Consider the following 27,972-nt stretch of genomic DNA (forward strand, 5'->3'; position numbering starts at 1 on the left):
ATATTGTTTATCATAGCGTCTTATGATTTGTCACTGTATGATTCAAGTGCATGGGCACATCAATGTAATTTATATAAAATAACACTGCTAAATTACCACAGTATACAGTTGAAGTCAGAATTATTAAACCTTCTGAACTATTAGCCCCTGTGTTTATTTTTTTCCCTAATTTCTGTTTAACAGGAGAATATTTTTTTCAACACATTTCTAAACATAATATTTTTAATAACTCATCTCTAATAACTGATTTATTTTATCTTTGCCATGATAACTGTAAATAACATTTTACAATGTATTTTTTCAAGACACTTCTATACAGCTTAAAGAGACATTTAAAGGCTTAACTAGGTTAATTAGGCTAACTAGGCAGGTCAGAGTAATTAGGCAAGTTATTGTAGTTATTGTATAGTGATGGTTTGTCCTGTAGACTATCGAAAAAATAAATATTTTAAAGCGGCTGTTAATGTTGACCTTAAAATGTTTGATTTTTAAATTAAAAACTGCTTTTATTCTTGCTACAATAAAACAAACAAAGCTTTCTCCAGAAGGAAAAATATTATCAGATATACTGTGAAAATTTCCTTGCTCTGTTAAACATAATTTGGGAAATATTTAAAAAAGAAAAAAAAATTAACGGGGGCTAATAGTTCTGACTTCAACTGTGAATCTAGTTTGTTGGTGTACTGCTCAAATACTATACTATATATTAAATCTGGACCATCTATTGCTATGTTTAAAAATATTCTAAAATCTGTCTATTTTTCTGTCTAGAAAACTCTGCACGTTTTAATAATTTATTCTGGTTTACATTATTTTTTTTGTGTGTCCATGTGTTGTGATATGATATTTCTGTTACTCTGTCCTATATGCTGCCTGTCCCTGGTAGAAGAGATGTTGTACCTCAGTGGGACTTTCCTGGTAAAATAAGTAAAAAAAAAACATAGAAATAAACATAAAATGTTGCCACAGAAACATTTTGATGAAATGCAAGCTCATGGAAAACATCACAGACAGCGTTTTCTACAAGTTTAACAACATAATAATATATAGAACACAAAACTACTAAAAACCATCAAGAAAACACACATGACAATAAAGCAATGCAATAAACAATAAGTGAACAACATTATATGTAAGTTAAAGCTCAAAAGAAACTAATTAACTTAAACAAAAAGCAAAACTTAACACAGTAAATTCTGTGTATGTCAGTCGGTCAATTTTATGTCAATATTTGGAAAGTGTTAAAAACGCCATAATAATGTTTATTAAACAAAAAAAAAGATAAATGGAATACAAAACTCATATAAAATGAATAATGAAATATAAGTGATGTTTAAATAAATGAAACATCACTTACTCAGATTAAATAAAATAAAACAAAACAAAAAATAATAATAGTTTAGTGTCACAATACATTTAATCACCGTAAGGAAACTTACTATTGACCATATTTGTATCTTCTGCATTCCTCTCCGGTTACAATCACTTTTTTTCAGTGTAATCTAAACCGAGGAGTCTAGAAACACATCCAGAGACCAATTTATGACTCTCACCTGGTGTTTGTTTATGAATGATAATGCGCAGCCAGAGATGACAGAGTTGACAGTGAAATACAGTAAAGCCATTCTCCGTACACAACCCTGCAAAACAGAATTGAATTCATAAATAACAGCTCCATGCTATGGAAAAGACAAGCGGTTGAAAGCGATAAAAATGCTTTGATTTGATGCATCTTTGGTGAAGGTTCCTCTGGTTACTGCTGATTGATGCTCTCTGGGAGAAGACTGGGATTGTAGGGATTTTTTCCCCCCTGCTTCTGCAGTGTTCAGCCTCTCCTTAACTTTCCATTAGACAATAACAGCTCAGGTCTAATTACCTGCAGTCCTCAAGGTCAATGTGAATGAGAAAGTCATTAGCAGGGTCTGCTCTCCTCTGAGGCGACCGGGTAACACAATGCAATCAGGCTATTGGAACGCAGACAGCGGGTAAACAACTCAGCACGACATTGCATAATTCACCACCACACATGACCGTATGGACACCAGTGGCCATATTAGTGCAGGCCAAAAATCCGGATAATATTCAGATGGAAATGAAAGGTTGAGAATTTAGTCTTTTTACCAATTAAAGAGATACTAACAGTGCATTTTAATCAGTTTGCACTCTTTAAACACCACATATATTCCCTTGATTTTGTTATAAGTTGTGTCCTAATTCAGAGGGTGAATCCTTTGAAGGATGTGGACTTCCATTTGAAGTCCATGGGGGATGAATTAAATCCAGTTAAATGGGACAGTTGAGCCCAGGGGTTTTCGAAATGGACATATTTAAAGAAAAAAAAAATACTAATAATATGTGGAAAAAAAAGAAGTGGTTATACCCAATTTAGACTAAATTATATTATATTATATTATATTATATTATATTGTATTGTATTGTATTGTATGATATGATATGATATGATATGTTATGATGATATTATATTATATTATATTATATTATATTATATTATATTATATTATATTATATTATATTATATTATATTATATTATATTATATTATATTATTTCCTAGCTTGTAAGTCATGTGCATGGTCTTTAACCTTTATAGTAGAGCAACCGACTCCCATGTGGAAGGTCACCAGTTCGATACTAGCTTGGATTAATGTTGGGTGGCGTAGGACGTTCATTTTCTTTTTGGCTTAGTCCCTTTATTAATCCAGGGTTGCCACAGTGGAATAAACCGCCAACTTACTTAGCAAGTGTTTTAAGCAGTGGATGCCAGCCGCAACCCATCTCTGAGAAACATCCACAAACACTCATTCACACTCATACACTAGGACTACCCACTGCGTCGCCCATAATGTTGGACTGTTGGATGACAAAATGTACTTTTGAGGCTTTTTTAGTCTCGAATATAGATGTTTAGATTTCAACTATGCAGTTTATGGGAACCTTTGTAAAAATAACTTTTATACACGATTATGTATAATACGAGTATAAACGCAATATCACATGAGCTGCAGTACGATGTGGCTGTATATTGTCACTGGTGGGACACTAAGGCCAACGCACGACTCAGTGCCATATATATATATATATATGAAATAAGAAAATGCTATTTGAATAATATTTCAGTACTATTTTAACTTTAATTATTTGATTGCTATATTTAAAAAAATATATATTTTTATTTTTATGTGTTTTATTTTTTAATTAATTACAAAAATGTTTTTATTTTTAAGTCTAAATTAAGCTTAAAGGTCAAAGTAAAGCATATGTAAGTAGAAATATGTAAGTATAATTCATGCAAGTATTTGTTTACCTTTCTTCCTTTTTAAATTTACTTGTACTATTTTCCCTACTAAAATTTTCAAAACCATATTTATTTTCAGTGTGCCTCATATGTTAAAGGCTGGCATTAAGGCAGTCATTTTTTGTCGTCACTCAATAAATTGCTAATAAATTAGGTAAAAAGAAAATGCACGCAATAATCACTCTTTATAAAACGTACTTATATACGTACTTGTATATATATAATTTATTTATTTTTTAGCTCACTGCAAGGGTTTTGTAGCACTGAACGTTCATGCACTACAAGGTTTAAACACAAGAGACATTTTCGATGGGATGTTAATACCAGGTGGAAACAGTAATACCTGTTGGCTGACATTCATTCATTCATTTTCCTTCTGCTTAGTCCCTTATTTATCAGGGGTCATCATGGTGGAATGAACCGCCAGCTATTCGAGAATATGTTTTACTCAGTGAATGCCCTTCCAATCTCAACCCAGTACTGGGAAACAATCAGACGTTCTCACATTCACACATGCACTCATACACTACGGCCAATTTAGTTCATCCAATTCACCTATAGTGCATGTCTTTGGACTGTGGGGGAAAGTGGAGCACCCAGAGGAAACGTGAACATGGGGAGTACATACAAATACCAACTGGCCCAGGCGAGACTCGAACCAGCGACTTTCTTGCTGTGAGGCAACAGTGCTAACCACTGAGCCACTGTGCCACCCCTGTTGGCTGAATAAATCACTAAAAATGCATGGTGGTAAAGGAAGTTTGGGAAATGACACGCACTGCACAGCTTTCTGTGTGCTAAACACTACACCACATCTGTGTTACTGGCAAAGTAAATAAATGTAAAAGTTTGAACGTGCAGTTTAATTCCCTCTTGTAAATGTTCGCGTTTCTCTTTGCATTAGTTGGATTGAGATGAATACTCCCTCAATTACCTTTCTAATGAATGGTTTTAATTAGCTCTTGATCGCGTTGCCCATGTTTACAGCATTTCTGCACAGCCTTAGATTTAAGAGGAAAAACGAAAAACACCACAGCAAACTGTCAGAGCTAGCTCTTTTTACACAATAGCAGCACAGCTATGAATATGTCAGTGAGCATACTGATGAAATAATAATGTTTGAATATTATAATTGTGTGTTTATACATTATAATTGGGTTTGTATTGGACTGAACAAATGTCTTATTAAATACAGAAGGCAGAACAAGATGGGCTTCTTCTGTTTGACATGCTGGACTCAAATCTGCTTCGGAAAAGCTGATAGCATCTCATTGATTGGTTTTAAATGGCAATGTCACTCCCTTATCTCCTCAAGTTCAGCACACACACAATATAAATCTGACACTATAAACCTGTATTAGGATCGGATTATTGCGTCTAAACTGAAAGAAAGAGAAGGCAATCGAATCATGACGTTAGCTTTTCTTTAACAGGAATCGTATGCTATAGTCTCTCATTTGGTCACAGCAAAAGTTACGCATTGCAGCTTTTGCCATCCAAGAGCAGCTCATTCAGGAAGAATATTTAACTGGCATATTAAGTGACCTAATTGTAATTAGTTTGGTTGTTTATTTGACAAACAGGGTTACCTAATATAGACTTTGCAACAATTGTTAAAGAATAATACACCATTAAGCGGTATGCATTACCAACTGCGCATTATTTTAGAAACGCAAGTATCATCACATCATCATATTGAGCTTTTTGTTCACCCAAAATTTTTAATTACCCCCCAATTTTCTCACCCTTAAGCTGTTCTTTGTCTACAATATATGACTTTTTTTTCTGTCAGACAAACAGTCACACTAAAAAAAATGATGTCTGCAAAATTGTTGCAAACAATTTCTGCGCTAAATTTAAACAATTTAATTAAATTTAGTAATGTTTAACATAATTTATTTGTTTAAATTCAGCCCAAATAAATTGTTGACAACTACTTAACTCAAAAAAAAGTAAATCCAAGGAATCATCTTTGAACCATTTTCTTCAGTGTATATTTCAATTTTATCCCTCCATGCTTTGTAGTGTTGTTGGATAGTGGCTTTTATTTTTAAGCTTTCAAAAGCACAAAACTCATCTATACCCAAAGTTTTTGCTATGTCATGCGTTATACATCATAAACGTTTTTACAATAAACTCTGCTTGACTGCACATAATCATTTATTTTGGTTGTCGTGACTTATTAGTCTAATTGTTTGCAAATTACAGAATGGTAAAAAACACCTACTTCAGTTTGTAGCAAAACATAGATTTAGCATTTACATCATTGACATTTGTCTAGGTTTTTACCTAAACACCAGACATCTTGCAAATCCAAAGAAAACCACAAGGTTGCATGACGTTTAGCTATTCCAGAAGAATCTCATGTGGGGTAACATGTAGGAGATGGCATGTGAGATGAAATATTTCCAAGTCATTTGTTCGCTTGATTGATGAAGCCTCATGCCCTTGTTTATTTCATCTTTGACAAACAGTCGCTTATAAACCAATAGAGTAAACAAGTTGACGATCACAGTGCATTTGTATACAATAATAAAGGCTCTTTGAGTATCCACGTGTGTATGCATCGCATAAATATTCATGTCAGTAATTACGGAACACAGCAGAACAAAAGTCTGCCTCACAACAAGACATAACAGTGGGCTGAATATTAACATGTTGGGCTGGAAAGCGTCGGTTCAATTTTAACAGTCAGCCATCCGTTTGAACGGATTATGTACCTACAGCACAAAGACAGCTCAGTGAAAATATTGACGTGCAACATCCCACTCAATCAGATGGTGAGAGCACAGCCATCTAGGAATATTTGCTGGATTTGCCAAGCCAGTGGTTACAAACAGCACACACACACACACACACACACACACACACACACACACACACACACACAAACACACACACACAAATACAGGTGCCGCTTAGGGTTGTTCTTGAGAATCGAGGGACATGAGATTATGTTTGTTTAAAAGTGCTCCCTATTCACTGTGAACTGCACTACATTGGATGATTGGCATTTGCAGTGGTGTCTGAATTCTGACTTTTTACCCTTAATTCACTCTGATTTCGAGTGTACATCCAATATACACTCAGTGAAGCACATTAGCATTGGTCTTTGAGCAAAACAGAAAAAGGAGAAACAAAGCTGAACACTGGAGGAAGCTAATTAAATCCAGAAATTACACCAGGGTTACCTACATAGATTTGGGTGTTACATGTTACATTATACTGTAATTACATTTTCTGGGAACACAGTAATGTAAAGTTTTAAATTTGTGTAATTTGATTATAATCACTAAAGTCAATATAATTGTGTTATTTACATTGTAAATGAAGTGATAAGAGATGATGAACAGTTATGTGCCTTTTAAAACCATGATTTGCACTATAGTGCCAGTGAGCATTCACTTGTATGCTCCTTAGTACTGATTTCAAATATTAGGGGAACTGTTTTAATTTTATTTAGGATTTTTTACTAAGGTATACAATGTAAGTAAGTAAGTAATGTGTATTTATCTAGGGCATTAATCGTGTCCATAAATGCCCTGCATAAATGGCCATAAACCCAAAGAGCTTTGCAATTTTGCAGGGAGTCTTACCACACGACCACCAGTGTGCAGCATCCACTTGAATGATGCCACGGCAGCCACAGGATAATGGCATCATTGTGGATGACTAGGAGGCCATGATGAGTAAGGGCCAATGAAGGGACTTTGGCCAGGACACCGGGGTTAAGCCTGGTTTATACTCACTGCGTCTGCTTGTTTGCTTGAGTGCGCGCGGCAAATGTGATGTCTTTGCGGAGTTTGCAGATGTTCGCTTTGGGTGTGCACAACATGATTTCGGCTGGCGGTGCGCATAGCATTTTTTGAGACTCGAGCGAACAAGGCACGTGGCGCCACGTTTGACTTGAGTTGAATATGAAACACTTTGAAGAGATTTCTGTCATAATAGAGGGCAAAAACTAGCCAAACAATAATGTGTCAATTGTATTTAATGTGTCAATAATGTGTCAAATCTGTATTTTTAAGAAAGTGTGCTCTTTTATTCTGCTTTTATTCTTGCCATAATAAAAATATATATTTGTAGAGCAGCCCATGTTCTGTTGTCATTAATATTTTATTACACTTTAATAGGTAAAACTGTCTGAAATATGAACAAACGCAAGTGATGCATTAAAGTTTGATTTTAAAAAAATCTTGAATTGTTATAAAAATCCTTATAATCATTAAAATAATTACAATTTAAACAATAAAAATAATTTGCTTAAAAATACGGAATGATATTAATAATATGACATAGTTCCGGAAACTTTCTACTTCTCTGTTTATCCGTCTGTCTTTACGGTCAGTTTCTTTTGATCGCCTCCTGTCATTTTAAACAATATCACAACGGCAAATGCGGCGTGTATAAAAGCCTTGTTTGTTTTGCGAGGTGCGCGCGCAATCAGCGGAGGTGCACGATGTGGCACCAGGCGAAAGTATAAATCCAGCTTTACACCATTATTCTTTACCAGAAGTGCCATTTTTAACAGACAGTCAGGACCTCGGTTTAATGTTTCATACTGGCATACACATACTGTACACTGTAAAATATGTAGGGTTCCACACAATTGTTTCATGTTGTCCCAACACAAATTGATTGTTAACTTAACACTTTTAACAAATGTTTGTTGATTGAAAAAAAAAAAAAAGTTCCAATGAAATCTCAAAAATTGTGCTGTTTCAGCTCATTTAAGTAGTTTGAACAAGTTAAAAAAATGTATAGTTTTTTGATTGTATAGTCTGCATCTTTGTCAGTAAAAAAAAAAAAAAACACTATATAGGCACATTTAAATGTACATTTTTCATTATGAGGCAGGTTTTAACCCAAGAATGTTAAGGCGCAAATAGGGATACAATCTTTTAGATTTGTATTAGGCCAAGTTACTGTTTTCGAAGCTTTGCGATATTTTGTTTATAATCTATTCTTTTAGGCTTGATTTGTTTTCAAAGTAACTCCAAAGTAGTCAAAGTAATTAGTAATCTGATTGTTTTTTTTTTTTAAATGCAGTAATTAGCAATGTAATCAGATTACAATTGCAAGTAGTATTCAGTCATTTGTGGGTGACATGATGGCGCAGTGGGAAGCACGATCACCTCACAGCAAGAAGGTCGCTGGTTGCATTCCTGTGTGGAGTTTGCATGTTCTCCTCATGTTTGTGTGGGTTTCCTCTGGGTGCTCCAGCCTGATCTCACGAGAAAACTTAAACCTTTTACCTTTTGTCAATTTAGTGGCTAATTCATACAAATTCATACAAGTTCAGTCGTATGAAAATGTACGATTTCAAAAAGGAGGCGTGGCACCCAAATTTGCCGGAATAGTTGGCGGTTCATTCCACTGTGGTGACCCTTGATCTAAGGGACTAAGCCAAAGGAAAATTAATGAATGAATATCGGCAGCTGTTTTTGTTCTTTTTGTCATCAAATAATACAGTACATGTGACAAATGAACAGTGACATTTAATTCATAGAGCCGAAAAGTATATATTACAGAATTGTAGGTGTAGTGTTCATGACAAAATTGTTTACGACAGGCTGTTCTCTGTGTAAATTCACTCATTTTAATTCCCTCTTTCCTGATACAGTCCTCTCAATTCCATACACTTATTAGTCCTGAGTGAACATGCAGTTTTAGATGGACACAGCTTTTAAATTTACTTGAAGCCGCTGAATCTCAGACTCTAAGACTCTTCTGTAAGTTCAGAAAGTTCTAGAGAAGCCATGCAGACTGTTTTGCTGCCAACAACAAATAAGCAGGGACTGACACGACAAGTGCAAGCACAACCTCTTTGAGAGCGCTCAGGCCAACCTCCTGCTCGCAGGTATTGATGAGACAATTGGAAAAGGAAAGTGGCGTCAACAAAACTGCAGGAATGGCATTTCAAGCAGAGCAGAAGTGGGAGATCTTTGGGCTGCAGCCTATGATTAAACCTTGTGGTCTTTTTGGACTATTTGTTTACGCCAGTGTGTGTCACAGTGCTTTGGCATTTACATCAAAATAGTGCATACGTACACTCAACAGGAATGCTCTACACAGAATTTTCAGTTTTTTTCTTTTGATAAATATCACAATATAACAGACTGGGACTGAGTTCAAAGAGTTTAGTGTCACACATAAATAAGATATGCATCAGTACTATGGGCCTATACATTACAAACAAACAACATATCAATTATAATATGTATATATTATGCATTTATAGGTTATTATATATATATATATATATATATATATATATATATATATATATATATATATATATATATATATATATATATATTTGCATTAAAATCACAACAATTGTATGTATCTTTATTCTTAATTTTAGAATGGACTTCTGCTGCACTGTACAACAATATGAACAATTAGTTCTAATATAGCATATGTTTTTAGTTCATTGTAACTTATTAAACTACTGTAAGTTAATCATGGTCTAAGTTAAATATTTAAGTTATGCAGACAGTTTTAAGCCAGTTTAACTTAATATTAGTTCAATGGTTCATCCAGCTTAAAAATTTAAAGCAACCAGGATTTTTTACAGTGTATTTATACAAAACATGCTAACATACATAAAAAAGATGCTAACAGATATTATAAATTACAATGCAATTTATTATACCTGAATTAACTTTTTAAAACATGCTAGTATGCTAATTCATGCTGGCGAAATCAAAAATGTATCAGTGACTGCTAAAATGTCTTAGCCATGTGATAAAAATGTTAGCAATATACATGGCTAGCATAGTGCTAAAACAGCATGCTAAATGTGTTAAAACAACAAAATATGCTTATTCATATTTGAAACATTTTAGCAATATGTATTCATGCTAGCACAATTTTTTAAGAAACAAAAAAAAATAAAATAATGGTGATGCTTTAGTTTGAATACCAGCTATTATAACCAGCTTATTATTATTATGTTGGCTGTTTATTAGTACTAATAACCTGTGATTGGTAACATTTTACAATAACAGTACATGGATAATGATGTAATTAACTAAACATTGCTTTATAATAACGGTGACGCAGTGGCGCAGTAAGTAGTGCTGTCGCCTCACAGCAAGAAGGTTGCTGAGTCGCTGGTTCGAACCTCGTCTCAGTAGGCGTTTCTGTGTGGAGTTTGCATGTTCTCCCTGCCTTCGCGTGGGTTTCCTCCGGGTGCTCCGGTTTCCCCCACAGTCCAAAGACATGTGGTACAGGTGAGTTGGGTGGGCTAAATTGTCCGTAGTGTATGAGTGTGTGTGTGAATGTGTGTGTGGATGTTTCCCAGAAATGGGTTGTGGCTGGAAGGGCATCCGCTGCGTAAAAACTTGCTGGATAAGTTGGCGGTTCATTCCGCTGTGGCGACCCCGGATTTATACAGGGACTAAGCTGACAAGAAAATGAATGAATGAATGAATGAATGAATGAATGAATGAATGAATGCTTTATGATAAACTAATGATAATTTAATGTATGCGCTAATTACGAACTTTAACTACAAAAGTCACAATGTTCATGTGTGAACAACTATTACTTGTTAATATATGGTTGGTAATGCATGTGTTAATTAACATTTAAGTTTAAGCTAAATGTAACCAAAGTGAACTGATGAGCTGCTAATGTGTTATTATGCCATGGTTTTACTTGGAGGGGCACATCACCATTACCTCATTCTCACTAGATGGACGTGCATAAGGAGTTAATAAGTAGTTAAGAATGGGTTAATGAGTATGCGCCCCTCCAAGTAAAGACATAATATAATTACACACTGATATATCATAAGTTCATGATGATGGTTTAATCAAGTATAAACTAGTCGTTATTCACTCATGAACTCTTGTGACTCATGTTAAAGTTAGTTCTTGATAAACACATGCAATGACTCATCATTAGTTCATAATAAGTGTTTAGTTTACATTTTACCACATCATTTTTCATGTGTTATTGTTAAGTGTTACAGTGTGATCTTATTCTGCATATCTTATCCCAATACCTAAACCCAACAACTACCTTACTAACTAATAATGGGCAGCTAATTAGTACTTTATTGAGCTAAACATTTTAGTTAATAGTTTGTTAATAGAAGGAATTATGCCTTAAAGGGGTGGTCCAGGGTGTATTTTAAGGCTTAACTGTGTTTATAAGATGCAAAGCAAAGTGTCCTCATGCTTCATTTATAGAAAATCATGTTATTTTTTCATTTATCTTTCTTTGATTATATACAGCTACTGAGATAACATGAAAGAGAATGTCCTATTTCCTCTGAATACCCTCCCTCAAGAGACTCAAGAGGGCTAACATGTGTTGTGATTCGCAGATCAGCTCCACATCCCCAGAAAGCATCTCTGTTATAACATTACAGTGCCTCTGGCCATGCCCCTTTGCTGCGCGAGGTGTGTGTGCGTAATCTGAAAGGTTTATGACATCATTAACCTGAAAGTATTTTTTTTTAGTCCCCAAACTTTGTTTGCTGTGGCTTTGCTAAGCTAACTCTGTTAAAACCAATGTCCCTCCCTTTGCATTGACACTTTAAGCCTATTACATTCAGAGATGTTTATGTTCACACAACTACATTACACATCAACTAAAGTTTCAACAACAACTTGTGAAAATGACAAAAAACACATTGAGATTTTAACTTAAAAGAAACTTAAAGCAGAAAATTCAAGCTCTTTATAGAAGTTAGAATCATTACTTGCTACTAATATAACAATTGCCTCAGTCATCATTGCAAAATAAACCCATAAAGACTCCATGTGCTTCATCACTTCAGGGTTTTTGCAATAAGCCCCGCTTGACTGCACATTATCATTTACTTCTGATTTTGGGGTGAAATTCACAGAGTAAATCTAACTAGATTCAGACTTTCATTACTTCAGAATCAGATGAGAAGTGAATCGCGCGCATTCATTCAGCAACTGCGACTGCCACGGTTGCATCCCCATGTGAATTACATCCTCTCCACAGCCCTGCAGGCCTGACATGTTTCACGCTAACTTGACTTGGTTTTTTCCTTTCCGTTCCGTAGATTTAGCTGTTGATAAATGCAACGTCGTTTCTTAACCTTCTGTTGAAAGTGGCACCTCGACAACAGACCTTCCCTCCTGTCTGCAAGGGCACTGCACGGGTGGCAGCCCAGCCTAATGAAACAGATTTAGAGTCACTGGCGTTTATATTAACTCTGCACGGACCTGAGAAATATGCTGAAAACAAAATAAATCACGGCACGCCTTCCTCTCGCAAAGGCAGCTTTAAGGTGCAGTTAATCCAAAACGAGGGCATCCAAACCTCACGGACGCGCTGTGAAATTAGAAGCAGACGGAAATGCATAAAGAAGTGGTGCTTTGAACAGATCAATGGCACTTAATTAAAAAAGAGAGTGATGCTAAACAATGAATCTGAGCGTGTTTTCAATGGCAGATGAGCCTCCTTGCTATCAACTGCAACAATAGCATGTAAGGACTTGCCCATCGATTTTCAACTGCAGTTCTCACTCCTTTATTTCAGACCACAGGCGACGTTGATTACTAATGAGGTGCCACAAGTTGTGTCGTTTGATGAGTTTCAGTTAAATCTTTGTCTACCTTGCACTTTAATTTGATTGATTGGCTGAATTAATTTACTTACTCAAGCTGTTTATGAGAGTCCTTTGTAAGCCTGAAGTGTCTTTGATTAGTGCTGGTTTATGGGATTGTAATGCGGCAGGGTCATTTTAAAACTTGACTGAATGTGGGTTGTTTCCGGTTTGTTTGTGACACAATTTGTATACTATCCATCCTAAATAGTTTTTGAAAATAGAATTAGCGTGTCCCAAAAATTAGTATGTTGAAAAGAGTATACCAAAGGTTCCTGGATACTGTACTGTTTTCGTTAAAAATTGGAAGTGTAGAAACAATCGTACTCTAACTGCTAATATTGGCCACAATACAATGTGCGATTTCAACTACAAACTCAGGGGAAAAAATGTGCCAAAACAAAGTATGTTGAAAAGAGTATGCCAAACATATTGTAACATATACACTTGTAATCATGCTTATGTAACTGCACACTACTGATTATTAATAGCAACCTGCACATATATTCATATATTGTAAATCTGTAAATAGCTAATCCAATCTGTATATAATGTTCATAGTACATCCATATGTAAATATCACTATAGTTTTTCTATAACTGCACTTTATAACTTATACCTGTATCCTGCACTTGGTGCTATTGCACTGCTGGTTAGACCTAAACTGCTTTTCAATGCATTGTACTTGTACATGTGTAATGACAATAAAGTTGAATCTGATCTAATCTAAAAAAGTTCCCGGATGCTGTACTATTTTTGTTAGAAATTTGAAGTGCAGATCCATTCAAACTCTCACCGCTAATATTCCCCACAATACAGTGAGTGATTTAATCTACAAACTCAGGGTGAAAAAGGGATCTCAAAATGTAGTAGTTTGAAAATAGTATGCTAAAGGTTCCCGGATGCTGTACTTTTTTTGTTTGAAATTGGAACCGTTTGTACATTAACCGCTAATATTGCTCACAATACAATGTGCGATTTGAACTACTAACTCAGGGAAAAAATGTCCCAGAACATAGTATGCTGAAAAGAGTATGCCAAAGGTCCCGTATGCTGTACAATTTTTGTTTGAATTCGAAGTGCAGATCCATTCGACTTCTAACCACTCTAACCGCAAATATTGCCCACAATACAGTGTGTGACTTAAACTACAAACTCAGGGGAAAAAAATGACCCAAAACGTAGTATGTTAAAAAGAGTATGCCAAAGGTTCCTGGATGCTGTACTATTTTCATTAGAAATTGGAAGTGTAGAACCGTTCGTACATTAACTGCTATTGCCCACAATACAATGTACGATTTCAACTTCAAACTCAGGGGAAAAAGTGTCCCAAAATGTAGTTTGTTGAAAACAGTGTGCCAAAGGTTCCTGGATGCTGTACTATTTTCGTTAGAAATTCAAAGTGCAGATCCGTTCGAAATCTAACTGCTAATTTTGCCCACAATACAATGTGGGATTTGATCTACAAACTTAGGGGAAAAAAGTGTCCCAAAACGTAGTAGGTTGAGTCATGAACACCCCCTTCAAGAAATGTGAATTTTTTTTTTATTCTACTGCAACTTACAGGGATTTTTTTAGAAACACCTACAGTTGAAGTTAGAATTATCAGCCCCTCTTTAATTTATTTTTTTCTTTTTTAAATATTTGCCAAATGATGTTTGACAGCAAGAAAATTTTCACAGCATGTCTGATAATATTTTTTTTCTTCTGGAGAAAGTCTTATTTGTTTTATTTCGGCTACAATAAAATACGTTTTTAATTTTTGAAAAACCATTTTAAGGTCAAAATTATAAGCGCCTTTAAGCTATTTTTTTTTCCGATAGTCTACAGAACAAACCATCATTATACCATAACTTACCTACTTACACTTACCTGCCTAGTTAATCTAATTAACCTAGTTAAGACTTTAAATGTCACTTTACGCCGCATAGAAGTGTCTTTAAAATATCTAGTAAAATATGATGCACTGTCCTCATGGCAAAGATAAAATAAATCATGAGTTAATAAAACTATTATATTTAGAAATGTGTTCTTTTCCTTAAACAGAAAGTGGGGAAAAATAAACAGGGTTCTAATTATTCAGGGGGGCTAATAATTCTGACTTCAACTGTATTTTAATCACTATGTCTTTAAATAAATCTCTTCATACAGTACCTGCACGTTTTTTAAATGTTTTTTTTTTATTTATAAGAGAATTGGCAAGAACATAGAATTCAGTCAGACGGCATGAGAGCACTCAACAAAACATAAGACTCTTAAGATGTATGTTATGAAAGGACATGAAAGAATTTTTTCTAACCTTGAATACATGTAAACCTGCTATTTTGCACAAAACCTCCGAAACAAAACATGTAGCAGCTTGAAAGAAAGAAAAGAAAGATTCAATCCGAATGACAGTATGGGTATACTTCCAAAAAAGCTGTAGCTACATATCTAAATTTTCCATTATACAGTAAGTGTTTCTCCTTGGTTTATAAAACCCGAGGAATGACTGTTCAACAGCAATTTCACAAATACTGTCCATATTTTGTTGCACGTCTCAGCTAATGTTACGGCTCAAAGCGCCTTTGCTCATCTAAACAGTAGGAGGACCCTTAAAATCTCTGATGTCTTGCTGTTTTCTTACATTGTCGAGCATGAAATAGTTGCGTGTGATCAGAGTTTGGCTGTGGTAATTCATCACAGGCTGACGTCGATGTAAGAATTCAACCATAGTAAATCACAGCCCGCCCTTCACACCACTCGATATCATGCTCATAATTACAATGCATTCTGGGATATATGCAAGAGTCGTATGGTTTTCTGTCAAACGGGCTCACTGTCGAGCCTCATAATGATGATTAAATAAATAAAGAAATGGTAAAGAAATCAGCTCGGTTTCCCTCGGGTGTGTAGGAGACGGTGGGATACTTCATAACAAACACGTAAGGGAGGGCTAATTTTTAAACACTCTTTCTCTTAATGCCTTCACAAGCCGTTCTCCCATGGCGAATGCTCCCGGCACTGAATCTTTGAGTGCAAAAAAAAAATGGTGATTTGAACCTGATAAACAGTGAGGTGAATACAAGCCTGGCTTAATAAATTTCACTTTGGGAATCTCATTAAGAAAGCAGCCCAGCATTCTCTGATTAATGGCTCCCTCCTAATTATACATTCAGTTTTTGGAAGGCGTTTGATGATCTCATCTCCTTGGATATATATTATCTTTTATTGCCAGGAGTCTGATATTGAGTCTCTCCGTGTACAAATATGGGCTTATTCTGCATGGTAATAAGGTTTGATGGCTGAGGAGTGGGTTGAGGGATTTCAGCTCCTAAAAGTGGGAGCTAAATATTAGCGCAGGTGGGGTTGTAAACATGTTTATTTTTTTATGACTCGAGTTGAGAATCGTGACAACGGGGCGTAAAGATGATGTTGCATGAGCTAGTCTCGTTTCATGCACTAAAAATAATGCTTAGGGCAGATTTTGTGGCTGAAAGGGTCAATGTATTGGGAATGAGGGATTTACATTATGAAATACCCTGGCGATATTTCAGATTTGGGATTTATTTACTGTCTGATGTCTGTTGCTGGCGGTGGTGTTGTTGGAGATGATGTTGTACAGACCGGTCTGATGTAAAACAACAAACAAACAGCTAGCAGGCATGAGAACCGGTGGGTGAAAAATCAAGGACACTTCTGAAACTTCTAGAGGAATGTGACGGTGAGGGGGCTGACATATTCAAAGCCGACCGTCAGTTTGTTCGTCACCTTAGAATTATAAGGTTGAATCTGACATTTTTGTCAAAATTGACTTATTTTTTTATTTTTTTGACATTGTGATTTATTTATTTATTTTTATATTTTATTATTATAATTTTTTATTTTTTTTTTAACACAAAAAAGGTTTTATCTACAGTCAAACTCTAGCTTGGCTCTATGAGGTTCTTTCTGTGAGCCAATAGCCACACTTCCATTGTCGTGCCTAAAGCAAGCGAGCATAAATAATAAAATAATAATTAATAATAATAATTCAACATTTCTTTGCTGTTCTTTGCCTTCATGATGTTTCAATAACACATAATGATCTTTACACCATAAAAAAAGACACATCCACAAGTAACTTTCAGTTGTCGAGAGTTTTTTCAAGTTTAAAAGGTGTGATTATGCATGAAACATGCGCATTTAGATGCGTTTATATGTGTGTGTGAGACCTGGTGAAGGAGCCCTCGCTTCACAGCTCTGAAGTTACTGCGAGCGGCTTCTTTCTTTCTTTTTTTCTTTCTTTCTTTCTTTCTTTCTTTCTTTCTTTCTTTCTTTCTTTCTTTCTTTCTTTCTTTCGGAAATTATTATAAATACGACAGAAAGACATAAAATAAGGTATAGGCTACTGAAATCATTTAAAGAATTACAAATATTGGATATAATAAAACTAATTAAATAAATGAACCGATATAAAACAACCAAAAACTATACTAATTTAGCTTTACACAATACAAATAAATTAAAAAGTTTTATGCCATTTTGAACTTTCATTTTACAAATCTGAATAAAAAGAATTTAGATATTTTCTAAAAACAATAAACAACCGAGAGGTTTTGAAATATAATTTATAAAATATTTGGATATGATGATAATAATACAATCATGCAAACACAGCATTTTTGAGTGAGCAAAACCATCAGAAACTACCTTTCAATTCCTTCTGTCATCCAGTCCTGCACTGCTTTATAAACGTATTGGGAAAAACTGCACACAAAAAAATGTGTTCTCTCCTCAACAAATGTTTTTGTTTTTATATTATGTGGTAAACTTTTTAAATAAAATTTTAAATGTATAGCTTTATCTGATTTTTAATATTTTAAATCGTAATTATGTTTGGGAAGAATCAGTCTAGATGTGCCATTCTACCGAAACAAGGATGTTGATGATATATATATATATATATATATATATATATATATATATATATATATATTACACAAAAAAAACATTTTATATGGAGTTATTAATGGATAAATTCTGTGGTTTTATGTTATTGATGGTGCGCTGTGTCATCCCTCCGTTAGTGGCAAGACGTATCATGTGGAGAGATGTACCATGCCAGCAGTCAATCGGTGACTAAACACATATAATAAATAAAAATACAAAGGCCTATGCATTTAGACATCTATTGTAATGCTGTATAGTAACCTGTAATTAGTTTGTTTCACTTGTCTCCATTTTAATCGTTTTGTGATGATGCGATGGGGTGCTTTGTCTGCCAGATTCCCGCTGAACTGGGCGGGTTGTGTGACGTTTGATAGGTGGATTTGTGACAAATATTAGCATCATTGACCCATAACAATGTACAGTACCTATAACTGTCAGTATGTTTGTGTGATTTTTATACCGTTTCTATTCTAATTTGCAGTTAAGTGGAAAAAATAAATACATTGAATTGCAAATCATAGTATAAATAACAGAAGAGAACAAATAGATTTTCCCTACCAGCAAATATTTATCCGACACCAAATATAAAAGCAGACATTAACCGGCTATAACGTTGTCACCAATGACTAAATCTCCAAAAGACCGACAAAACATTGGTGAATTGTAACCCTGGCATGGACATGAGGGCTATAAATGACTAAAAAACAACTGCGGGTGAAGTATATTGATCGCAAGTGCTCAGTTTGTGATCATATCTCAGGTTTGTTCTGTTTATATGTTATCCAAATATTCATAGCTGAAACAGATGGAAATATGACTGATTGTGCTGCTTTTATGGCCCCTCACACAGCTTTATCCACATCAGCATTTCTTCCCTTAAGTTTTAGGTTTTGGAAAGGGAAGAAAATTTCACCACCCCTTTTTTGCTTTTTTTTCACAGTATCTCATGCTTCGTGGTCCTGTAGTCTTTCTTACGGCTTGTATTTTCTGACACACATAACATCAGCTGCAGGGTTGATTGAGAAACATACAGGTATAAAGCATAATACATAATAAAGCATACTCTATATAAGATTTTTTAGCACATAATCATGCATACACACACACACAAACTGATTTTGTATGCTTCCCTACTTGCCTACACTGAAAAAAGCATGCAGGAGCCCTCAGACCAAAGCATATAAAGGCTGTTTTTCTGAGCCTGAAGCCTGCCACAAGGGTTGAGCATGTGTAGTGTGGGTGGCCTTCAATGCCAGGCCATGGCAGAACCAGCCGCCAGTAGGGAAAGAGACGGGATCCCACTGCCTGCAGTGTGTGAGGATGAAAGAGCGCTGCAAACATGAGCAGTGACATGTGGTGCAGGTAATATATGACACTGTACTGGAGAACTCAGAGCAAAACAGAGACCTAGAAATCACACCTGTGTTATGGGATAGCTGCTTAGCAATTAAAGCGATTAAAATGCGCTTACCCTCATGCCCTCCAAGCAATAGGTAATGATTTTTTTCTTTATTTCTTCAGTAGAATGTTAAACATGAACATTTTAGCTTGAACTGTGAGCCCTGGTGATTCATAAAATGCAAGTCAATGACTACTACAACTATTTAGGGCTCTATTTTAACAATTAAATGCATGGTCTGAGAGCGCAAGACACAAGCGCACTTATCTGAATCCACCGCCTGGTGCATAGTCTATAATGGATGTTCTTATTCTAGGTGTGTTCTGGGTGCAATTTGCATGAAGTCAATCAGAGTCTCATCTCGTATTTCTTTTAAGAGCAAGTTGGTTGAAACATTTGTGCATTTGTTATTTATATGAAAGCGGAAAATCTGAATGCGTCACTAGCAAGAAAGTGCATCTCCTTATGCGCTAGTATTATGCTTGTGAGTAGAACATCTATTGGCTGCATTGTAGTTAAATTTTTATGCCCTTCACTCGATAACTTCACTCCATATTCAGGGGTGAATTTAGTGATTTGGGGGCGCTATTCAATTCCAGCCAATGAGGTCCAAAAGTCCCAAAAAAATGCACCTTTTTTTCTATTTTTTTTTTCTTTATATCACTTATATATCGTTTTCTACATGTTATCTGAATGCTAATAAAAATGACCAGCAAAACATCTTGTAAATCATTTGAAATGATTTGTTTTCTTAATAAATTCATAAACTATTATTTTTTAAAACTAAATCTGGTCCGACTTTATTTTGATGGTCCGCTTGTTAAATTTAAGTTACATTGCAACTAATTCTCATTAGATTATAAGTAGACTGATAGGTTGGGGTTAGTGTATGTTGACATGTACTTGCAAAGTTTCATATAAATGTTTGTTAATGGAGCAGTAACAGCAGATATTAAGCAGACAGTCTACTAATACTCAAATGGAACATTAAAATAAAGTCTTGCCCTAAATATTTATGATTTGACAGCTTAACTGCTCCATGGACGAGGGTGGGGGATATATTTGCACAGATGTAATAATTATGTTCAAAAAAAAAAAATGTATACCCTTACCAAACAAAATATAATTTTAAATGAAGTTATATATAATTTATAGATATAATTGATAATTCTGGGTATTTATTTAGGGCCCTAAATGGCCGCCTATCTTGCTTATCGGTTAAATCCACCCCTGTCCATATTGTTCCCTCAAATGTGCATCAGTAGCTATGTTTCCATCCAAAAATGCGAATTGACTTTATGCGCAAAATTGGATTATCACATGAAAGAAGTGCAGATAAAGCAGCGCTTCAATCCAACGAGTCAAAACAAACAAAATCGTCATTCCTGATCAACTGCATCAAATATCAACAGTAAAAATGGAATTTGCTGCAGTAGGAGAAGCTGCATGAATCTTTTTCTTCATTTAATAAATGACTTGCGCCTCAGAAGGCAATCCTGGCATGCAATCAATGCATGGTGGCATGAGACGCGGAGCATAGATGCTCTAAATTCTTGAGGTAATTAATAATATAATAACACTAATACTGAAATGGTTCAGGTGTTTTAGAATGACCAAAACAACATTTCAGATGTTTTATAATGTGCTCAGCCTGCTGGTTTGTCCATTCACACACATTTTTATCATCAAATGATCTCTTATAACAAAAACACATGACTTCAATGCGCATACTGGATTTTGTTCTGTAAACGTGTTTCCATCGTAGTTTATACGCATCTTTTCTTATCGAATAAAATGTTTATCCTACTCAGTTATGTGAAACATCCAAAATGCAACTAAAAATAAGTGAAAGGAAATGAAGCTACTGATTACGTCACAAAAGTGTCCACTACTAATGCCCTAAACACTTGAGCATTTGGGAACTTGTTGTAATCACATTGCATTCTAGGACATATAAGTGCTTGAGTGAACATATGAAACTGACTCGCTCCCTTGGTCAAATTCGAGGGGACATCCTTGTAAGCTTCGCTCAATCACTTGGTAAAGTAATACTTTAATTTCTCAAATATAAAATGTCTGTGTGTCCCCGTGTGTGTGATTGTGGACCCACCTACAGACGTATAACACTAATGCACTCTTTAAATGATAACAAAAAACTTGCCATTGACTTTAGATTACATTTTAGTTGGTCAACGACACAGCATTAATCATTTTCAAAAAATAATACCAGAGTAATTATTTGCCAAACAAATAGGTGCAAATGCATTTGTTATTTAAACAATGTGCAGAATGTGAAAATTATACTTGAAACTAGCAAAAAATACTTGAACCGTTGCATCTTATGCAGCAATGCACCAGGTATATAGAACCAAGAGTCAAATAAAACCTGAACAAATATAGGTAAAACAAAGTTAATACCTGCCACCTGATGATATATTGAGGTCTAATGAAGCTAATCTTATCTGTGCAAGAAATTCTTTTGAACAAATTGGTTTTTTTGGACAGTTTGTTTCTGGAATAAATTAAAGCTGGGAAAATGCAACTGGGTAATGTATAATGTATAATAGCAATGAGGTGAATTACAGATGCTTAAACAGGGTCCCAGATGCTAAAAGATGTTCATATTTTTAGACCTCTTTTCAGCCAGGGCACTTGTGCCATTATCAATTTGCCAAACTGGTTAGTGTTGATTTATTTTATTGTGTATGAAATGCATTGGTAATTTAGCTGTGCACCGCATTGACCATTTATCAGCTAAATTTAAAGGAAAGAGACACAGGGTTGTGGGAGCTTGATAAAATTTCACTTGACCAGTTGTGTACACGAGCAGTAAACAGCACTGTGTGTTTGTTACAGAACTCTCTGATAATAACCACTAATGAAGCTTTAATTTAAAAACTAAAACTAGTTTAAATCCAAATGAAATGTGTTCTACAATGCTGGAAAACACATCAAGCAATGAGTAATATTGATAACGTTTGAATGCTTTTCCTTCCACAAATCACAAACTATTATCATGATTTTGTAGTAGTAACACTAATGGGAACCACAGGTAGAATTGAGAGATGTTTAGGATTAGGAGTGAATCCCAGACTTCCCTCTCCCCAGACACTTCTTCCAGCTCCTCCAGGGTGATCCCGAGGTGTTCTCAAGCCAGCCGAGAGACATAGTCCCACCAGTGTGTCCTGGGTCTTCCTCAAGGCCTCTTCCCGGTGGGACATGCCTGGATTACCTCCCTAGGTAGGCTTCCGGTAAGCATCTGAAACAGATGCCCGAGCCACCTCAGCTGATTTCTCTTGATGTGGAGGGGGCAGCAGCTCTTCTCCGAGGTCCTCCCCTTGACAGAGCTCCCCACTCTACCTATTGGAGTGTGCCCTGCCACCCTGTGAAGGAAACTCATTTCAGCCGCTTGTATCGAGATCTTGTCTTTTTGGTCATGACTCAAAGCTCATGACTATAGGTGAGAGTAGGAACATAGATTAACCGGTAAAACGAGAGCTTTGCCTTTCGGCTCAACTCCTTCTTTACTACAATAGGCTGGTACATTGTCCGCATTACTGCTGCCACTTCACCAATCCACCTGTTAATCTCACATTCCATCCTTCCCACTAGTGAACAAAACCCCACGATACTTAAACTCCTTCCCCTAGGGTAAGGACTTTCCTTCAACCCCCTTAAGAGTAAAATAATACCTTATGACCGTGACGGCACAGCCGGGGCCCCACCCTGGAGCCAGGCCTGGGGTTGGGGCTTGTATGCAAGTGCCTGGTGGTTTTCCCACATAACCCGGCCAGGATTTACTTGAAGAATCGATGTGGAACCATCCTCCTGCAGGCCCACCACCAGCAGGGGGAGCCGAAAGAGGCTAGTGCATTGTAGAACGAGTGGTGGTCGAAAGTTAGGAGATATTCATATCAAGTTTTGGTCCCAATTTATATTAAGTGTCCTTAACTACTATGTACTTACATCAAAAAATAAATACAATGTACTTACTGTGTTTATAATGTATTTGAGAAGACTTGTGGTGCTTTTGAGTTTGGATAGAGGTTGGGTTATGGACAGGTTTGGTGGCATGGGTAGGTTTAAGGGTGGGTTAAGGTGTAAGCGATGGTCAACAGTGTATTTACAAATGTACACTGTAAACGATTTCTTGTTAAATCAACAGTAAGTTACTGGCAACAATTATCCAGTAGCTGCTGTATTTCATAAAACGGTAACATTACTGTAATACTAATTACATTAGTATTACATTTACTGTAAAATGTAATACATCATTTTACTGTTGTTGATTTTTACTGTAACACCAATTACAGTAGTGATACACATACTGCAAAACTGAAAACAGTATTTTATTGTACATTTTTACCATGAAGAACTACGGTATTTTAACGTTACTTTCATTATTACTGTATAGTATTTTACAGTTATTAAATGTTATTTTATTTTATTTAATAGTGCTACTTTATAATGGGTAAAAATGTTCAAAAATTGCACAAGTGTTATTTTAACTGTTCAAGAAATACAAGAAAAATAAAGAAACTGAAACTTTAACTTCACAATAAAGGTTTATTGTGTAAACCATGCTAAAACAGTAGCAATAATTCAATATAACAAAGCAACAGAACACTAATAAACAATTGATCATTAAAACCAGTCAACAATTAATGCATCAAAAATTATTACAATTTTAAAAACAGGTGAAAATACTGCTACAAAACAGGAAATGATGAAGGCCAAATGATGTGGAAAGGGACAGTGAAAAAGGGCAGCAGCACTTCTGATGATCCTGCAAAAATGACAGGCAAAATCAATCACTGAAGTAAAAACTAATCATCCCTCAAACCATTTAATTCATTCAGAAACGAAACACTGCACTGTTGTTTTTTTATACATATATATATATATATATATATATATATATATATATACATACATATATATATATATATATAACAGTTATAATATATATAACAGTTTTTTAATTGTTTTTGTTGGTGAAATACAGTTTGTTGTCAATTCACAATTACACTAACGTTAATGGGGAAAAGATCAGCGGGCATTGTTCTTAAAGATTGCTATTCAGGTGTCCACACAGGTGTGTAAAAAATAAAGTCTCATCTTAACTTAATGTCCGACTCTGTATAGCTCGAATATCTGATTCCATGATCACACTACTAGTGCTTCCACGAATTTAAGAGGGGTGAACACAGTTCATTCTCACTTTAAGAGGCTACATATTTTAAATTAAATAAATAAAAATAATCTAATTTAACGTGACTAATGTTAATTAAATACTTTTAGGCTTTTAACACGTATAAATCCACTTCTAACTTACAGATAAGATTGCGTTAGAGAACATGAAAGCCGTGGGTGATTTTTTAAAATAATGCTAATGATGAGTTACTGATATTTGGTTTGCATAAAACAAAGTAATCACTAAGCATTCATTTTTGGCAAAATCTGCAGAGAGGCTTAGCGACACGAGGAAATGTGTTAAAGTTGAGTAGAGAACTAAAGAGCAGTCTAGCCTACTTCATGAAATGTTTGTGGTAATATTCTGCGGTCAATTCGTATTACTGTATTTTAATATGCAGCAGTGATGGCATGTCAGCGAGACAAATAAACATTTTATCGAGTCATTTCATACAATTTATTTATTTATTTTTTTTTTTATACAAACCCTCTAGTGACATTTCCTCAAACTAAATCATCATAACGTTACTGTGCACAACATCAGTAAAACGTTGAGAATAATTTAAATACTTAATTTTTTAAAACAGTCACTGCTGATTACAAACTAACATTAAAGCTAAGCTTACAGAAATCCTGTATGCATGACAATATAAAGATTTATTACTCACTGATGTCGAAGCACTTCCAGGTCATCAGAGATGTAGACAGGACAGAATGTGTGCTATCAAATGAGCTCTTGTGCAGCCTTTGTTGGACATCCAGGTAGTATGTTCACCCACACTGTAAGAAACAAAAACAGAAACAATTTATTAAAATGTGAGGGATAGTAAACATGTTTGGTCTACAGAGAGAAGAAAATGTTTACTTTAAGCATTGATCCTAATGAATCTATTTCTAAACTACATTTAACCTTATCACGGAAACAGCATTTTTGAGCTTTTAGACCAGGGGTGCTCAAACTTGTTTGCTTTAAATTAGAATTAAAACAATAAATCTCTATGTCAAATAAAATACTTCAGATCTAAATAAAGCAGGTGCTTTTACCTAAAGGTTCCTTCCCTCCAGTTAGTTTGGCTGCAAATCCCTCCACATCTGTGCTTTATTCGGTTCTTGTCTTAAGAGTAACTGGTGTCACATTCCAGGTTCATCACAATCTGGGCTAGAAGGACAATATGACAAAAGACAAGACACATATAAATAAAAGTCTCAAAATAAAATATTTAAAGGATAGTTTACTATTTTGCCACTATTTACTCCACGTGTTTTAAACTAGTTTGAATTTCTGTTAAACACTGAAGCAGATATTTTTAAGAATGTTAGTAACCAGTAACTATTGACATCCATATTTGAACCAAATTTCTTTAAAAAATACGAGTTTGTGTTCAACGGAACAAATTAAATATATAACTATTTTGAAACAAGTGGAGGATGCCAAAGATGCTATTATTTTCATTTTGGGGTGAACTGTCCCTTCAATTCAAGTGTCAAGCAATAGTCATAAAAACTGATGTGTCGCTTGAGGAAAACTAAATCAAGTACCTTCTTTGAACAAGCAGAATCATTATGCCATTGTATTCAGTGATTCTCTTTTACATTTTCCCACTATAAAACGATAGCTTCAACATGCAATCCATGTTAAGACAAAAATGAATAGCATAAAATAACATATTGAACTAAACTTACAGTTTCCAGGCTGTTTGAAAAAACAAACAAACACATATGCCCAGTAAAATTGCTAATAAACACAAAGACAACAGTTATAGAAAAAAATGTTTGTCTAATATTTACTCAGCACTTGGTAGGCAAATAGCATAGCCGTGGCTGTTTTAACTCCAGATGTTTTTTTTTACTTAAAGTTTTCTTAGGAACTGCTGGAAGAAGAAAAAGAGGTTGTACATGAAACTCCTCACAACAAATCTGTGAACAACTTGACATTTAAAAATCTAATCAAAATGAGGAAGACATCGACATTACCTTGAATAATCAAGTGAGGAGTGATTGGTTGCATCAGTTTTTCAACATCAATTACTGTAGCTGAAAAACAGATAAATATAATAAGAGTAAAATAAGACTTAACATTAATTAATCTATATCTATGGTACAACCATACCAATCTGTATGGGGTTAAAATACATTTGTACACAAATCATTCCCTGACCCCATCAATTTCTCTTAGATTAGGATGGATATGACTTTGGCTTATATCTGTGTACTCAGAACGTACACTCACCTCAGGTACACCTGAACACCAAAAATTAAATGTACAATTAATGACACACTATACATCAAGCTCATTAACATTATTGAGAAATAGACAATTAATATGTATTTTGTTAATATTAACGTTAGCTTAAAATAATTCAACTGCATTTAATTTTCAGCTCCATTTAATAAAACAGTTAAGACTCATTTCATTATGAGTTTAGTTTAAATAACTAACTTACAGTTGAAAAATTTTACCATAATGATAGCTTAGTCATAATGACTAACGTTATGTGAAGACCAGAGCTTACCTTAACGGTAAACGTTTAACTTTTCATGGTGACTTCGCCTTCATCTCAGTGTTGTGCTGAAATAGAGAATTCATTAATGCAGTTACAATAAGTTGAAGTTATGTTTTTCAGGTAACTTAACGTATGGTCAAAAACTCACTCAAGATAAACTTACTGTATCTAAGTTAATACCTCGCAAACACTACAATGACCGCTTGGCGTCTGTTATTTCTTGTTTAAAATACCGTTTGTTAACGGATAGCGTGACATAACATAAGAACCTACAACTAATGTCACTTGGTTAATTCTTTTAAATTACACACACAATACACAGAAATACTTATAAAACAATCCTTTAACGGACAGAATTTGACTTTAAAACACTTACTGAGGATGAAGTCGCTGGATGAAAGACGACAGGTGAATTTCAAATTAGGAGAGCCGTTGCCTGCATGTCGAGTCGTGTCCGTTCGGTTCTATGAATCGGCTCCTTAGTGAACAGTAAAGAATCGAATCCGCCTAAAACAGACTCCTTTTTGTATATGATTCATTACTATTTCGTTATACTGCTTGGCCACAAGCATTTATACACTAATTATACACTAACGTTAATTGCATATTGCTGAATGTGCTTGTGAACACGTGTGATCAAATAATTCCCGAGCAAACGGTTTAATACGATTCAGAGTCGCTCGAGTGCTGAACCGAACCAGTGCAAACGTGATATTGATTACAATATAGTAACATTGTTTTTTATTCACTTTACCAGCGAAATTATTACATCTGACCTTGACAATACGAATAAAGTTCGTTTGAAGTGTTTTGAGAATTAATATTTTTTTCTCCCAGAACTCATTTCACATCAACAAGCAAATGGTAATGGCGGATGAGAAAGCCCAGCTAATATTATAAATATTGCGTTTAATATGTCACGAAATGAAATTTTAACAGTGTTTCATGCGAGAATGTAGTTCTTACAAACTTAAATCTGTGGTTTATTTATAGATATTATGTGTAAATTGTAAGCGTGCTTTGCCGATAGCGGAGATTCTGACCTCCAGGGTGTC

General features: G+C 35.0%; 1 protein-coding gene and 2 long non-coding RNA genes across 10 annotated transcripts in view; 1 reads left to right on the forward strand and 2 right to left on the reverse strand.

The window, feature by feature from the left end:
* The window catches only part of ntm (neurotrimin), a 628,604-nt gene that overhangs the window by 254,653 nt on the left and 345,979 nt on the right, over nt 1-27,972 (forward strand).
* On the reverse strand, nt 6,156-8,112 carry LOC147835101 (uncharacterized). Its single transcript, XR_015500604.1, has 2 exons — nt 7,813-8,112; nt 6,156-7,063 (listed from the first exon to the last, which is right to left on the reverse strand). It is a non-coding gene; the product is annotated as an uncharacterized LOC147835101 (long non-coding RNA).
* LOC147842123 (uncharacterized) lies at nt 23,767-27,390 on the reverse strand. Of its 3 annotated transcripts, none has more exons than XR_015501249.1 (6): nt 27,294-27,390; nt 26,927-26,982; nt 26,388-26,447; nt 25,458-25,572; nt 25,082-25,193; nt 23,767-24,006 (listed from the first exon to the last, which is right to left on the reverse strand). It is a non-coding gene; the product is annotated as an uncharacterized LOC147842123 (long non-coding RNA). The 3 variants fall into 3 exon arrangements; XR_015501250.1 differs by lacking the exon at nt 27,294-27,390 and adding an exon at nt 27,081-27,287; XR_015501248.1 differs by lacking the exon at nt 27,294-27,390 and having other exon boundaries at nt 26,927-27,029.

The sequence above is a fragment of the Danio rerio genome, chromosome 10 (genome assembly GCF_052040795.2).
Source record: "Danio rerio strain M-AB ecotype USA chromosome 10, GRCz13ab, whole genome shotgun sequence".
Lineage (NCBI taxonomy): Eukaryota > Metazoa > Chordata > Actinopteri > Cypriniformes > Danionidae > Danio > Danio rerio.